Raw genomic sequence first — 14,999 nt, 5'->3', positions numbered from 1 at the left:
TCTTGCCAACAGGGTCTCTGTCAGTCACTTGGAAGAAGACAAGAAAGGCGATAATTAAAAGCTACCTCCACCCACCACCAGGAAAGAATTTGGAAAAACAAAACGGTAATAAGGGAGTCCGCTAGGAGAAAACTCCAGGTGTAGGCCTGTGGTACACACTGCGTTACTATTAAGTGGATGCAAACACAATCTCTAATCCCACCACTGATCACCAATTATGTTAGACCTAGGGTCACCAGTCCACATGGGGTAGCCTGTCACAGAGTAGGAAGACTAACTCAGAGGCAAATTGTGTACAGTTTGCATCACACCATGAACAGTAACTCAGCGTCCATCCACCAGAAAAAGAATGGCTCTACACCAGATTAGAAAAATACGGTTTGCTTTATAAAAGTTTCTTCAGTATCTCTATATCTCTTAGCAAGGTTCAAAATTCAATTCAATCAATATCACTCCATTTACTTATTGACATCTGTGAGGTTTCAATTGCATTCTTAATATTGTTTTGTTCAGAAGAAAGCTTCTCAGTAATTAGCCTTATACCTTTGCTTTTTGACATTAAACTTACAGTTCAGATAAGATGAATATCCAAATTAACGTTTTTATAAGTGGAAATTGACAGGTACTTTACCCAAGGGAACTCAAGGACAACAAATTGCTAGAAGTCACAACAATTCGGCAAACCTTTCCCCACTGGTACACATGAAGAATGACTCAAGCAGCTGTATGATTAAAAGAAAACAGGCAGGTTATCTATACATTTACTTTAGCCATATATTTTACTCTTCTCTTGTAGTGAAGGACCTGTAGCTCATGAGAACACAGCCATGCCCTGGGGGTTCCCCTCCGATCTATTCTCTGAGTTCTGTCTTATTTGTCTCTTGCCTCAGCCCTATTGCCCTGATCTCCAATGGCTGTGGACTGAACAATGATGTGGTATATTCTTTTCCACAAAAGACACTCTTGCTCAAATAATCATTGGAATGAACCAGTCCAGTACTTAGGGAGTATTGCTCGCAAAGTTAATGATCTGGTTTCTGTCGTCCCAAGCCTGTAAATACGGCCTAGTTCTCCAGCTTGCCACCAATTAAGGCCCAATCACGTTTGTTCCTGCCACCCTCCCCTTCCCTGCTTACTTCGTAAAGATGGGTTGACTTCGAGACCCAGTCACCGCCCGTGCTACGCTACCAATCACGGAACGGCTCCGCTGATGTTTGGATTACCACGCTTCCCTCTTCTCTTGAGACGGGAGTTAGACGTTCTTCACCCCGCTGGAACGTAGAGGCTTTCAGCCGTCTTCCGCGGGCTTCCTCACACTGACTCCACCCCCGATGAGCTCCGCCTCCGGCCGGCCTCTTCTGGCGTCTCGACGCCTCTTCCAACGTCACCAGAGCCTCGTCTCCAGAGCTCCGGAAGCCCCTGCTACCTTCCGGCTGCTCTCCGCGCCCGCACCTCAACAGAAGGAATCCGCAGTCAGGAGATGGGGGGGGGGCACTTCCCCACAGAAGAGATGACAGCTGGTGATACGTGACCTCTGCTCGATGAGTCTTACTCTTCGTAACCAGGGTCCGGTCCTCGATTCTCTCACTCAGCGTGCCAGCAACGAGTTGGTCTCTAAGCTCTGCCAACTAGTTCTCTTCCGACAATATTAGGGGAGGTCTGGTTACACCACGGTGTTCGTTATCCCTTCGGATTTAACTTCTCCTCACTCCTTAACTCCTACTGGGCATGCACAGTCAAGAAGGGGGGTATATTTTGATGCTAGTGGAGTCACCACAGTGGCAGGGTTTGGTCGACAAGAAGGGATCACATCAAAACAGAAGGGCAGCCAGCCCACAGGTCGATCTATCCCCTCACAGTGCACGTTCCTCCTCACCAAGTCGCCTTACTCCTCACCAATTCCGCCCCACATTTTCTGGTCACTTCTAAAATGGGCGCCCTGGTTCTGACCCTTATATAGGCTGACCTCAGGCTACCAGAACCAGCTGGAAGGTTCTGGAGCTTTTCCCATACTCTCCTATGGTGCCAGTTCCTGAGGTAATCAGTTGTGGCAGTTACCAGCCACCATTTTGTGTGACTAAATTTCCACCATTATAAGGGACACCTATGCCTAAAAAAATTATAGGGACAAGGAAGCACCTAACCCCTAGGACAACACCCAAAAATTTCCAGTGAACATAAAAATGAAAAATACTAGGAGGCAAAAAGGGACAAAATAAATAAATAGTAGGAGGGACCACCCAAAGGGCCGACAGGTCTAACACCCTTGCTCTAACCTGTCCCTCCAAGGTGGAGTTATCCCCATTTCTTTGGTAACATGTAATTTAAGCCACGTTGCAAACATAACCACTGAACAGTGAAAAAGGGGTAACTCCAGCGGTTAAGTGAGGTAACGTGTTATACTCTGATACTTTCTGTTTGTGTGCATTGATGCTTTAAACTTTATTTTGTTGCCTCTCTATATGTTATATACTGATCGTGACATTGTTTAACTTTAATTTCAGCTGTGAGAGACATTTGCACCCTTTCCTTCATGGCTTTATCCCCCCTTTGCCCCAGGCCATTAGATGTTGGTGAATTCAAAGCCCTCTTAAATGCTTGACATCATGTTTTCTCAAAAATATACACATCTGGCTAGAAACGAATTCTGAACCATTGCCGGTCACCAGAGATATAGGGGCCCCTTCAATGGCAAACTCTTGCTCCAGGAATTTGACTGCCACTTCTGATGAAGGAGAATTAACACAATATAAGTACAACCACTTAAAGTAGTAGTCAACTAACAAAACCACATACCTTATCTCTTCAGGAAGTGAAACAAATGGACCTGAAAAATCCAAGCCCAATTTGTGCCAAGGTGCTTCAGGATAAGGCATGGGATGCAAGGGCATCTTGCTTACCTTCCAATACTTGTCCGAGAGGAGACATTCTGGGTATTTGTCGATCATGTGTTTAATTTGGCTCTCCAGAGCAGGCCACCAATAATGTTGCTTAATACACATGCAAGTCTTGGTGGTACTCAATTGCCCTTGATGTGCATTAGAAATAATGGAATCATGTAACCTGAAAAGAGGAATTGGTAAATCCCCCATAGGACCAAACCGTTGACTTAAGAAAGTTCCCCAGCCACCTGAGTATAGTTCTTCAAATCACCTTGTAAGCATCTTATTTCAGGACAACCCTGGATTATGTACGTATTGATGTGCTTAAGAATTTCATCCCCCTGGAAGGCACTCTTCCAGTCCTCTTCTGAAAATGTAGAGTCACCATCTAGTTGGGCCTGTACAGCATCCACATGCACAATACACACATCATCTTCCATTTCAAGATCTTTATCAAGATCAGGTAGAGGTATACAATTCAGGCAATCAGCTAGAAAATATTTTTCACCTCCCACATGGCTTATGCTAAATGTATATTAATGCAGCTTAGAAACCAACACATTATTATGAATCCCCTTAGTGAAGATGGGGCTTGTGGTCAGTGTGTAAATCAAATCGATGTCTCGAGACATACATTTTACATTTCCGAACTGCTCAAGCAGACGCCAGGGACTCTCGCCCAATGGTACTGTATTGTTGTTCATATTTCCTGGGAGACCTGGAAGCAAATGCAACAATTTATTCTTTGTCACTTACCCTCTGGCTTAAAACTACTCCTAGACCACGGAGACTGGCGCCAACAGTGGTGAGGGGGGTGCAATCATCCCTGAAAGCCAAAAGAGCAGGTTCAATTACAATCAAATCCTTCAGTTTGTCAAAAGTAGCCTGCATTTCCTCATTCCAAATAAACTTCTGCCCCTTGTGTAAAAGAGATCTGAGAGGTTCTACAACAGCGGCATATCCTGAGGCAAACCGAGCGTAATACTCTGCGGGACCTAAAAAGGAAAGCAGAGCATCACGAACAGTGAATGCACTAGCATCTTTGATAGCTTTGACCAAGGAGAACTTGGGCTTAATTCCAGAGTCAGAGATGGTATGACCCAGGTAATCCAATGACTTGGTGACAAACTTGCATTTGTATTTCCTGTTTGTCATGCGAAGAAGAATGTGAGAATGTGAAAATGGACAAGACCTTATAAAGAATTCCATTGTGTTAGTCTATTGATTCTGCAAAGACCAGAATGTCATCCTGGTATGCTTGTACCCTTTTAGGATTAACAAACAAAACATTCATGAGCTTTGGAAAACACTGGTGGCTGATGCCAACCCAAGCGGAAGTCTCAAGTACTTGTCAGCACAGAATGGGATGGCAAAAGCTGTTAGTTCTTGAGACTCTTTGTCCAGTGGAATTTGGTGGTATGCCGATCTCAAGTCATTAACTGAGAACCATTTGGCATTGCATTAGTTAGCCAACATCTCGTGAATTCTATGCAGGGGTGACAATCAAAATATTGAAATTTAATGTGCGTAAGTCGGCACACAACCTGATATCGCCTGATTTTTTAAGTTGCAAACGCAATCGGGGTGACCCATTGGGACGTTTCTACACGTTGAATGACTCCTTGGTTACACAAATCTCTTAATATCTGTTTGAGATCCCCTCTGACTGACAAAGGAACTTTATGTTCACACAGTTGAGCATTGGGCTTAAGCATGATGTGATGTACAAAACCCTTTACTGTACCACTCTCTGCAGAAATAGATCTTTATGCCTACTCAGAATCATGTCGATGGATCTACACTACACACAGAACTTGTAGGTAGCTCAAACACAACTACAGGAGTTCTGGAACCAGGAACAATATATAAACCCATCTTGGCAAGGTCTTCGCAACCAATGATGACTTTTTCTTTGCTGGCAACGTACATTTTGGTTTATGTTTCTCTTCCCATACACTGAACTTTACCCATGAAGAAACCTAAAAGATCAATGGGTTTCTCACCAAAAGCTTTGGGACAGATGTCAGGGAGTGTGAATGATGTGTTTGAACCCCAATTGTTGTGAAATGTAGTATCATGTAAAATGGTAATTGGCAAACCTGAGTCCTACATGTCTTGTAGTAACACATTATCAATAATCGCATCACATGTGGGATCTTTAACTGATGTACAATGGTGTTACATTCAATAGTTAATACAACATTGTTAATTGAATCCGTGCAAGACTGTAGTAACAGATCCACATTGTTAATGCAGACAGTGCTTTTGTTGCTACTGCACACCACCTGAAGGTGCCCTAGCTCCTTACAGCCAAGACATTTCCCCATAGACGGACACCCTGGAAAATTGCTCAAATGATTTTTGGATCCATATCTGTATCTGAACTGCAGATCCCTAGTTAAACATGCAGACAATGTATGGTTACTACTAGAAGAGCAGGAGTGGGACGTTCTGTTTTTAACAGAAACCTGGATCAAGGAGGATAACATGACCGCCATTGCAATAGCAGTCCCTCTAGGATTTAAAATATGTCTCGCCAACCGCCCAGGTGCAAAAAGAGGTGGAGGTGTAGCCATTATTTTCAAAGAGCAGCTAATACTGACATCCTCTGCCCCTACCATAATTCAGGGAATTGAGGGCCTTCACTTCTGTTTTCAGGTGAGCCCACAGCTATCGTTAGCAGGATTAGTGATTTATCGCCCTCCAAGCGGTGAGGATCCCAATTTACTCGCTCTGCTGGATACGATTGTTCAGTGCTCCCTCCTCCACCCTCAATTTATTGTGGTAGGAGATTTTAACATTCATATGGACAAAGCAAATTGTACTGTTGCAGAGCTGCTCAGATCTACATTAAACACGGCCAAGCTTAGGCTGATCAATGATGGCCCCACACATACAGCGGGCCATATGCTCGATCTTATCTTTTCTAATATTAAGGATGTGCAGCCTGAGACACCACTACCACTGACTTGGTCAGACCACTCACTGGTCCCATTCACAATGAACCTGGCATATGATAGTCCGGCTCCAAGTAAATGCTATTTCTTGAAGAGGCAATGGAAAAAACTAATCCCCGATATAATGGGCCCTGTTCTGGCTCAGAACACCCCACCTCTCACCGCCGACGCGAATACAGACGCTCAGCTCCTTAATGAGTGGGTCGGGAATATGGTTTCTTCCATTGCTCCGGCCTCACGTGCATTATCAAAGAGAGTTTCCCCCTCCGCCCCCTGGTTCTCGCAGGATCTCAGAAAAGAGAAAGCAGCCTGTAAAAGGCTGGAAAGACAATGGAGAGCAAACTACGGGCTGGCAGAAAAAGCCAAATATAAGGAAGCAGCCAAAAAACTGCAGAAAGCTATCAGGAAAACAAAAAAACAATTTTATGCGGACTCTATTCAACAGGCAGAACAGTCAAGTAAACAGATCTTCAAGGTGGTACAGTCCTTTTTTAAACCTAAATGCATCGAGAGGGAGGTCCCTCCGTCAGTTACTTTATGTGAAAACATCTCTGAGTTCTTCGACCAAAAAATCAAAAAAGTTTACGAATCCTTTGGGCCAGAAAAAAAACCTGTGAAATCGGACCTAGCGATTAAAGATGTGATGGGTGTAACCCTCACTCAATTTAAGACCATACTTCTAAGTACGGTGAGACAAGAACTTGCTAGATGCAAATCCGGCTCTCCGGACGACCCATGTCCAGCCAAACTCTGGGGCTCCATAGCGGACTTTGTAGCCCCTACCATACAACAAATCTGGAACTCATCCACCGCTTCGGGAGTATTCCCGAACAGCTGGAAACATGCTACTCTCCTTCCACTGAAAAAGAAACCTAATGGGGATCCAGAAGACCTCAGTAATCTTCGCCCAATCTCACTGTTAGCCGCCCCCGGAAAAATGTTTGAGAAAGTAATACAGCGCCAGCTGAGTCAATTCGTTGAAGTAAATAAGATACTTCATGAAACACAGTCAGGCTTTCGCCCCGGCTTCAGCACGGAGACAGCGCTAATTGAGGTAGCAGAGTCAGTTAGGTGGTCAATGGATGCAGGAGACTCAGCGATGCTGGTACTCCTGGATCTATCGGCCGCCTTCGACACAGTGGACCACACCAGACTACTGATGCGACTGACCGAGATAGGCATCCGTGACAAAGCTATAGGGTGGATTCGCTCGTATCTATCCCAGAGAACACAGAAGGTGGCACTGGGGACTGTCTCTTCAGCACCTAGAGTCCTCGGCTGTGGAGTCCCGCAAGGGTCGGCACTCAGCCCTCTTTTGTTCAACATCTACCTCGCTCCTCTCTTTACGTTGATTGCCAACTGGGGTGTCAAGGCAATTTCCTATGCCGATGACACCCAGTTGGTATTTCCGTATTCAGAGGTATCGTAGGAATCCTTCTCGAACTTTAGGGGATGTCTCCAAGATATAGCCTGTTGGATGAATACGAACAAACTAAAATTAAATGCCAATAAGACTGAAGTGATCTTCTTTGGCAAAGCCCCCCCTCCCCCATCAGAACTGTGGTGGCCAACAGAGATGGGTCAAGCCCCCTTACCCAACCGCTCGGCAAAAAATCTTGGAGTGAGGTGGGACGATAGCCTGTCCTTTACCTCGCATATTCAACAAGTTACTGGTTGTTGCTTGGGTAAGTTGAGGAACCTCCGTAAGATCCTGAGGCTCCTCCCGGAGAGTTGCCGGAAAACTGTAATCCATGCCACTGTTACATCCAGGCTGGATTACGCCAACGGACTATATCTGGGCCTACCAAAATACCTGACTCACAAACTTCAGGGAGTCCAAAATGCGGCTGCGAGACTGCTGCTGCGTATCCCTTTCAAGCAGTCAGTCTCTCCGCACTTGCGATCACTGCACTGGCTTCCAGTTGCCAGCAGAATCAAATTTAAGGCACTCACGCTGGCCTACAGATCTCTGTTTGGTACCTGCCCGGAGTACCTGAAAATGCGTCTCCCGAGATACTCCCAAGCCCGCGTGCTGCGTTCCAACGGCCGCGTGCAACTGGTTGTCCCACGTACGAGAAGGGCTTGATTAGGAGGTCGAACTTTCCCGGCAAATGTCACAACATTATGGAACACCCTACCCCCAGCAATCCAGCACGCCCCCTCCGAACCTTGCTTTAGGAAGTTGCTAAAGACCTGGCTCTTCTCTCAACCCCGCTAACTTTCCCACTTCTTACCCTTAGGTCAACTGTGTTCTGATAGCGCCGGGACACCTCCTTGTGAGGTAGCTGTTCGCGCTTTACAAAATGCTGTATTATCACATTGTAGAGTTCCTCTATCCACTTGCTCTTTGTGTTTGAGATGTTGCCTTATTTTGCACAGCGCACACTGAATCAACTTCCTGAGCAGAGGTGGAGTTACCAATGAAACTGACTGTGGCACCAGGGTTCAAAACTTTTGACGAGATCAAGGAGCGTTTAATGTTTTTAGTCAAACTCAATACCTCGTTAAGTGTATGATTAGCAATCGCTCTTGTATTTTTTTATGCACAATTAAAAACAAATTGATTGCAAATGCAGGTATCCAAATTAGGACCTAATTCATAAGTCACAGCTAGGATTCTAAGCGCAGCTACGTATTCTTCAACTCCTTCATCAACCAATTGTTTTTTCTTTACAAAAATGTTGTCTTTCAAGCATGATGTTAGGTTCCTGTGCAAATTTTTTTTTTACCTTTGAATTGCGTACACATAAATATTCCAATTATCACTAACTGGAGTTCGAGGGGCAGAAATAGGTGGTAGATTGTTAAATATCTGCTACGATGCAAGCCCCAAACGTGCAAACTTTCTTTGTGGGCTTTAGCCCCGGTGTCTATGGCAATTAGATGATTTTCAAAAAGGCCAAACCACTGTGTCCATTTAATAGTGGCTAAAAACGAAAGGTGAACCATTGTTGGTCACCAGAGATCTAGGCGACCCTTAATTGGCAAACACTTGCTCCAGGAATTTGACAGCTGCTTTTGATGAAGGAGAATGTCCTATTACTTACCGGTAATCTTCATTACTCCTGGTCCCGTTGTCCTCGTCCCATTCCTTACTAATTGGAGATGACCATCTCCACGACATAAAAAAAGATAAGGAGCATGCTGGGATACCCTACCCACTCCCTCCCACTGGGAGTACATAAGCGATACCAGCCCAGCATGCAGCCTGAAAACACCAAGCCAACAACAGGAAGGCCGGCCACCAGGGAGGAAGAGAGGGGCGTAAGTAATAGGACATTACCCCCAGGTCCCTCCTGTCCTCGTCCCATTCCTTACTAATTGGAGAATACCAAAGCAGAGAACCCGGCCTTCCGGAACCCCACCAACACCAAGGGCACCAGACCGAAAACAGCACCCCACAGGAGCAAAAAGGAGCCCACAAGAAGGAGAAAGACGCAGGAAGGGGTGATCAACAACCAGTCCCCCAACCCAGTGGACAGAACCGAGACCCCAAAAAGCCAGTAGGGGACGGCCATAGAAAAAAACACAAGATCCTCCCCCTAAGGCAAGCCAGAAGGGGGCCACACATGCAGAGCCAAGCCCCCAAGGGAGCAACCAGAGGGGCCAAAAGCACAATGACCAAAGGAAGCTCAGGAGAAGCGGGCGCGCCCCAACGGAGAACGGAGCCAGAAAGGGCAACCGACCAGGAAGAAATCCCCAAGGGCGAAGACCCCGGACCCAGGCACCACCAGGCAGCCACCTAACTAGGGACTGAACAGGCCAACCCAGCCCAATGGTCAAGGGCAGAGGAGAACAGCCTGCACAGGGCGGTAGGGCTGAAGGCCCAGGAAGGAACAAAGCAGAGGGACAACATGACCAACCCCAGGACCACCCCAACACACCAGGGTAAGCCACCAGCAGAGCCGCAAAGAGGGCAGAACCGCTCAAGCAAACAAGCACCTTCCCAGAGGAACAGCCAGGAAGAGAAGGGGCAGGGAACCCAAGCAAGGCCCCCCTCCCACCCCCTGCCGACAACAGCAGCAACAGGGAACCCGGAGACCAGAAACCCACCGAAGGACCAGGCCACTGGTCAGGACCGACCAAAGGCCAACCCCAGCTGAGACACCGAAGAGCTCCAGCACCCAAAAGGCCACCCTACCGGGAGGAGAACCCGATGCACAAGAATCGGCCAGGACCGAGGCATACCCCCAAAGCAGGAGACACCGGGACAAAAAGCCCAGCAACCTGCCCAACAGAGGCCAAGAACAGCAAAAAAGCCCAACCCAAAACAGACCTGGCAAAAACCAGGGCACAACCAAGAAAGACAACAAGGCCCCACACGGAACCTGGGAAACCAAAACCCCAGAACCGGAAAGGAGGAAACCAAACCAACCAAGAGCCGGACCAACCGCCAGGAGGAGAAAGGAGGTCACCACAGAACCACCGAAGGCGAACCCCCATAGGCAGAAGGGCAAAACAGGAAACACCAACAAGGAGGCCCACAGCCCAACCCCAAGAAACCAGCCGCAGAACAGGCAGGCCAGCCAGCCAGGAGGCACACAACACCACACCACCAGGACCCGGAAGGAGAGGCCTAAAAAGAACCCCCAACCAGGAAGGGGGACAGGGAAAAGCACAGCAGCCAACCACAGCCAGGCCACCCAGAGAAAAGAGAAGCAGAGGGAGGAAGCCCAGAGCCCACACAACGGACCTAGCACCACAGCCAGCCGAAGGAAGCGGCACCGGAAAGGACAGAAGACCAGCCTAGCCCAAGAGAACGAGCGGCCAGGAGAGGACCCAAGCACGGACCAAAAGAGGACCCCAAGCAAACAAGGGCCCCACAGCACCAAGCCCAACACAACCAAGCCGAGAGGCGTACCAGCGACCCAGACGCACAAGCGAAAGGGAGGCCAAAACAGGGACCGCAAAAGGCAAAACCAACAGAGGCAGAGCCTAGGCCCCCAGAGCTCACCGGAACAACCCAGGCACCGAAAAGCAAAGGAGGGGAGCCCGAAGAAGCCAAAGGTGCACCACTCAACAAGGGAGCGGGAACAGACTCAAACAAGGGGAGAAGTGGCACAGCAAACAGGGCAGGGCACAAGAGCCGGGTACCCGAAGAACAAGAGGCCACCCAAGGCAGATGCCAAGGAACACCAACGAATCCCAGCCACCACCGGAGGGAAACAGAGCGGCAGGCGAGAAGGCACCGGAGCCAACAGCACCACAAGGCCAAGGCCCACCAGGACAGAGGAAGGGCACAACAGCCCCCTCCCCCACCCACGGAAAACAAGGGGAAGACCCCATCAGAAGTCAGACACCCCAAGCACGGGGCAAGCAAAAGCACCCGAAAGGGAGCAAGAAGCGCCCTACAGCGAAAACAGCAGGCAGGCAGGCAGGCAGGCAGGCACCCAGACAGGCACACACCCGGCCCAAACCCACAGAAGGGCAGGAACCAAGGGGTGGAAGGGCCGCAGGCAGCCAACGGTAGACCAAGAAGCTCACGGCACCAGTGACAAGCAGCCAGAGGCGACAAGAACAGGCAACAGCAACGGGAAAGCCCAGGCGCACCCCAACCCAGGCACCCACCAGGGCCGACCAGGGACAACAGAAGCCCGCAGGACAGGACGGCCGGAGGCCCTGAGGACAGAGCAAAGAGGCCTAAGAAGAAGCCAACAAACCCCCGGAGAGACTGCCCAAAGTGAGCCACTACCCAGCAAGCTGACACCACCCAGGGAGGAACCAAAGCCAACCTGACCAAACCACAGGGCGGGCAGCAGGCGCAACAGAAACGAAGGCCGCAGGTCAGCACAGGCAGGAAACCGCCAGGTGGCAAGAACCAAGAGGACAGGCCACAGCAGTCCCACAGGGCCCTACCCCCTAGCCCAGACGCCAACCAGCAAGAAGCGCCGAGCAAGCGAGAAGCCACAAGGCCAAGGAACACACAACCCCCGGAGGAAGACCCGAAGGACCCCCACCCCCGGCAGAACCACCCCAAACAAAGGGCAGCAGGGGAATCATGGCTCAAGACAGGACACCGAAGGCAGGGGAGGCAACGACGCAGCCAGAGCAGGGGGCAGTGGAGGCAGACAACCAGGCCAGAGACACCAAGGACCCCGGACCGAGGCAGCAAATGGACCACAAGCAACCAGCCAAGTACATAGGGCCTGCACGCAGGAACAGGAACCAGCAAGAGAAGCTCCAGCAGGAACCCACCAACACCCAGAGAGACCAGAGGACGACAGGAACCAACAGGACCGGAGGAAGCAAGGAAACCACAAGGCAAGGGGGAAGACCAGCCAAACCCAGCGCCAGAGCAGAGCACAAGCAGCACACGGAGGAGGCCCCGGGACCAAACCCGGACCACCCCCAGGGGCCCAGGCGCACAGGGCGGAAGCAACCAGAAGCAATGGGGAAGACCAGCCAGGGCCGCAAGCGAACACCCAACCAGGGGGAGGCGTGAACAACGCCGCCACCCCCCCCAGCACCAAGCCCATCCAAAGGGCAACAGCAGACCACAAGCAGCACATATGGACACACAGCAGTTGGCACGAGGGGAAACGAGGCAATCACCCCCCTGCAGACAGCCAACACAGGCAGTGAAACACAAGAGAGTGAAACACAGACAACGGAAAAAAGAGTATATGAACACAGCCACCAGGTCACAGGGACTCAGCAAGGCAAGAAGAGAAGGACACCAAAAACAGAAGAACACCTGCAACCCGGAAAAAGAACACCAGGCAAGAACAGGCCAAGAAACCAATCACAACGGGAAAAGGCACACACAGAGATCCCCATGTGCCTAACATATGGAACAGCAAAGTGCAAGGTCACTCCACCAAACAATCAATGCAAGAACGTTAACCTTCAAACAAGGACAAGGGGCAGGCAAGCCCAATACCCCGTTCACAGCACGGAACAGCGCAAAGAGACAGACGAGCAGTCGCCTGTCTCACCCTTGTCCATACAACACAGCAGGCAATAGAAAGCGCGTCCACTACCACCCCTTCCCATGGCCTGCGCCCAACACATGGGAACCCATGTGAACAAACACGGAAGCCAGAAGTCGAACCTCCGACCACGAGGACAAACACAGGGCCACGTTTATTTATAAAAAATGACCGCTACGCGGTACTCACCAAATGGCAGGAAGGGCACACCACAAGCCCACAGCCCCCAAGAACCAGACAAAGGTGCTCACCAAGATACCAGCGCTGGGAGGAGTAATTGGAAGGAGTAGTAAACCAATCCACCAGACCCGGCTTCCGAGGGAGAAATGAAAGTCCAGGCTCCCTGATCTTTAGGCATCGTACACAAGAGAAAAAAGAAACCGCTATGCGGTACTTGCCACAGGGGTAGTCAATACTAACACACAAAGACTGACCCCCCCAATCACCAGCCCAGACGCCTTCAAGAACAAGCGCTGAGTCAACAGAGGCAAAACCGGGAGCAACCAGCACCCCCAAGCGTCCACGCAACTTCCAGGAAGGAGAGCCAAATCCAACAGCTCCAACCGCCATCCAGGGACATCAGGGGCCTCACCAAGACCGGCACGAGGTGCTCCAAACAGCAGCAACAGCGCGTCTCCCCGACCGGCCCAGCCACAGGAAGACGCGGCCTTCAACCGACCGGGAGGAGCGGAAGCCCCAGTCACAAAGGACCGGCCGCCCTCAACGCGGCTCCTGGCAAGCCCGGCAGGCCAGGAGACCGCGGAACAGGACATCGAGAAGCCCAGCAGCACGATGTGTCGACGAGGAGGACTCCAGGGACGCAGAGGGCAGCCCAGCAGCCCGACGAGATGTCCCAGAAGTCAACAGCAGGTAAGAGCAAACTCCACATCAATTCTGTGGGAAAACAGAACAAAAGAACAGGCTACATGCTGGGCTGGTACCCCTTATGTACTCCCAGTGGGAGGGAGTGGGTAGGGTATCCCAGCATGCTCCTTTTCTTTTTTTCTGTCGTGGAGATGGTCATCTCCAATTAGTAAGGAATGGGACGAGAACAGGAGGGACCTGGGGGTAATTAAGAAAAGAGAAGTACAACCACTTAGATTAGAAGATTAGAACAAAATTGCATACCTTATCCCATTCTCGTGGCCAATATGTAGTAAATGAAATATCCAAAGACAAGTGGTAAGAGTGAAGATTTACTCCAATGATAATCACCCAGGACAGGCAGCGCCCGACCAGCACGGATCCCAGGATGAACTGAATCTCGTTCACTGGAATCCTCACCCACAGCTCCATTTGCCTGCACGGGCCTTAGTCAAACAATAACATAACATTTGAACTACAAAAAGCAGCAGAGGTACAGCTCAAGCCTATAACAACTCACTCGAGCTGCATCACATGCTGCCTAGCATAATGCATCACCTATTAAACAGACTCACGTTTCGTAGTTAGAGCTGCCAGCCTTTTTTCTGCCTCCTCATTTTCTTGCTTGGTTAGTTTCCAGATTTACTCTTGTTTTTCCAGAACTATTCTAGGCATAGACAACCTACACAAACTTGACAGAACAGTAACAGCTCTCATAAAACCAAGACAACACAGAAAAGTTTATTATGTGGGCGTGGTAGTGATTACAACAGCGCTCATCTCTAACCACACACCACATACACAATATCTGAGAATACACTATAGAGAGAAAGAGAGAACATTGCACACACATCCAGAGCAGAACAAGTATAACACATAGTTAGGTGACAGCATGCTCACCACAACAGCATCCTCCACCATGTCACAGACGCTCTACCATGCAAAACGTATTAAGACAGGACTCCAACAATACATCCAACACAGACAAAATATGGAATAACTTGGCTGTGGCAGCACCCAATAGCACCGCAAAGGTACTTCTGCTGGGCAACCTCAAACCTACAAATGTGCAAGCAATTAGGTGAAGCCTTCCGGCCCCCTCCAACAAACACTAGGGTTTTTCACAGACAACTCATTGAAACTGATACATTCACCTTACATAAAGTACATTTTCATCTGCACAGTGTAGATGTGTGTATGTATTTATGTGGGATTGCTAAAGTGCAAACCTTGCCAAATGGCAGCGGAGCGCTATACATGGTCAAAGGCAAGTTTAAAGTTAGGGAAGCTGGGTTGTGGCTGGTTAATGCCTTTCGATGTAGGTGCAGTGTTCTTTAAAGCGATGAGCCTTCAACTCTTCCCTGAAT

The 14,999-nt window shown here is 49.3% G+C and overlaps 1 long non-coding RNA gene across 2 annotated transcripts in view; it reads right to left on the bottom strand.

Annotated features, from left to right (window-relative positions):
• LOC144825279 (uncharacterized) overlaps positions 1–14,999 on the bottom strand; it is a 79,599-nt gene that overhangs the window by 63,342 nt on the left and 1,258 nt on the right. For both annotated transcript variants that reach the window (XR_013609375.1, XR_013609376.1), the window contains exon 2: positions 3,639–3,708. This is a non-coding gene — a long non-coding RNA (uncharacterized LOC144825279). The remainder of the gene's footprint in view (positions 1–3,638; positions 3,709–14,999) is intronic.

The sequence above is a fragment of the Lissotriton helveticus genome, chromosome 3_1 (genome assembly GCF_964261635.1).
Source record: "Lissotriton helveticus chromosome 3_1, aLisHel1.1, whole genome shotgun sequence".
NCBI lineage: Eukaryota > Metazoa > Chordata > Amphibia > Caudata > Salamandridae > Lissotriton > Lissotriton helveticus.
Note: the sequence above shows the minus strand (reverse complement) of the source record. Positions and strands in the feature narration are given on the sequence as shown.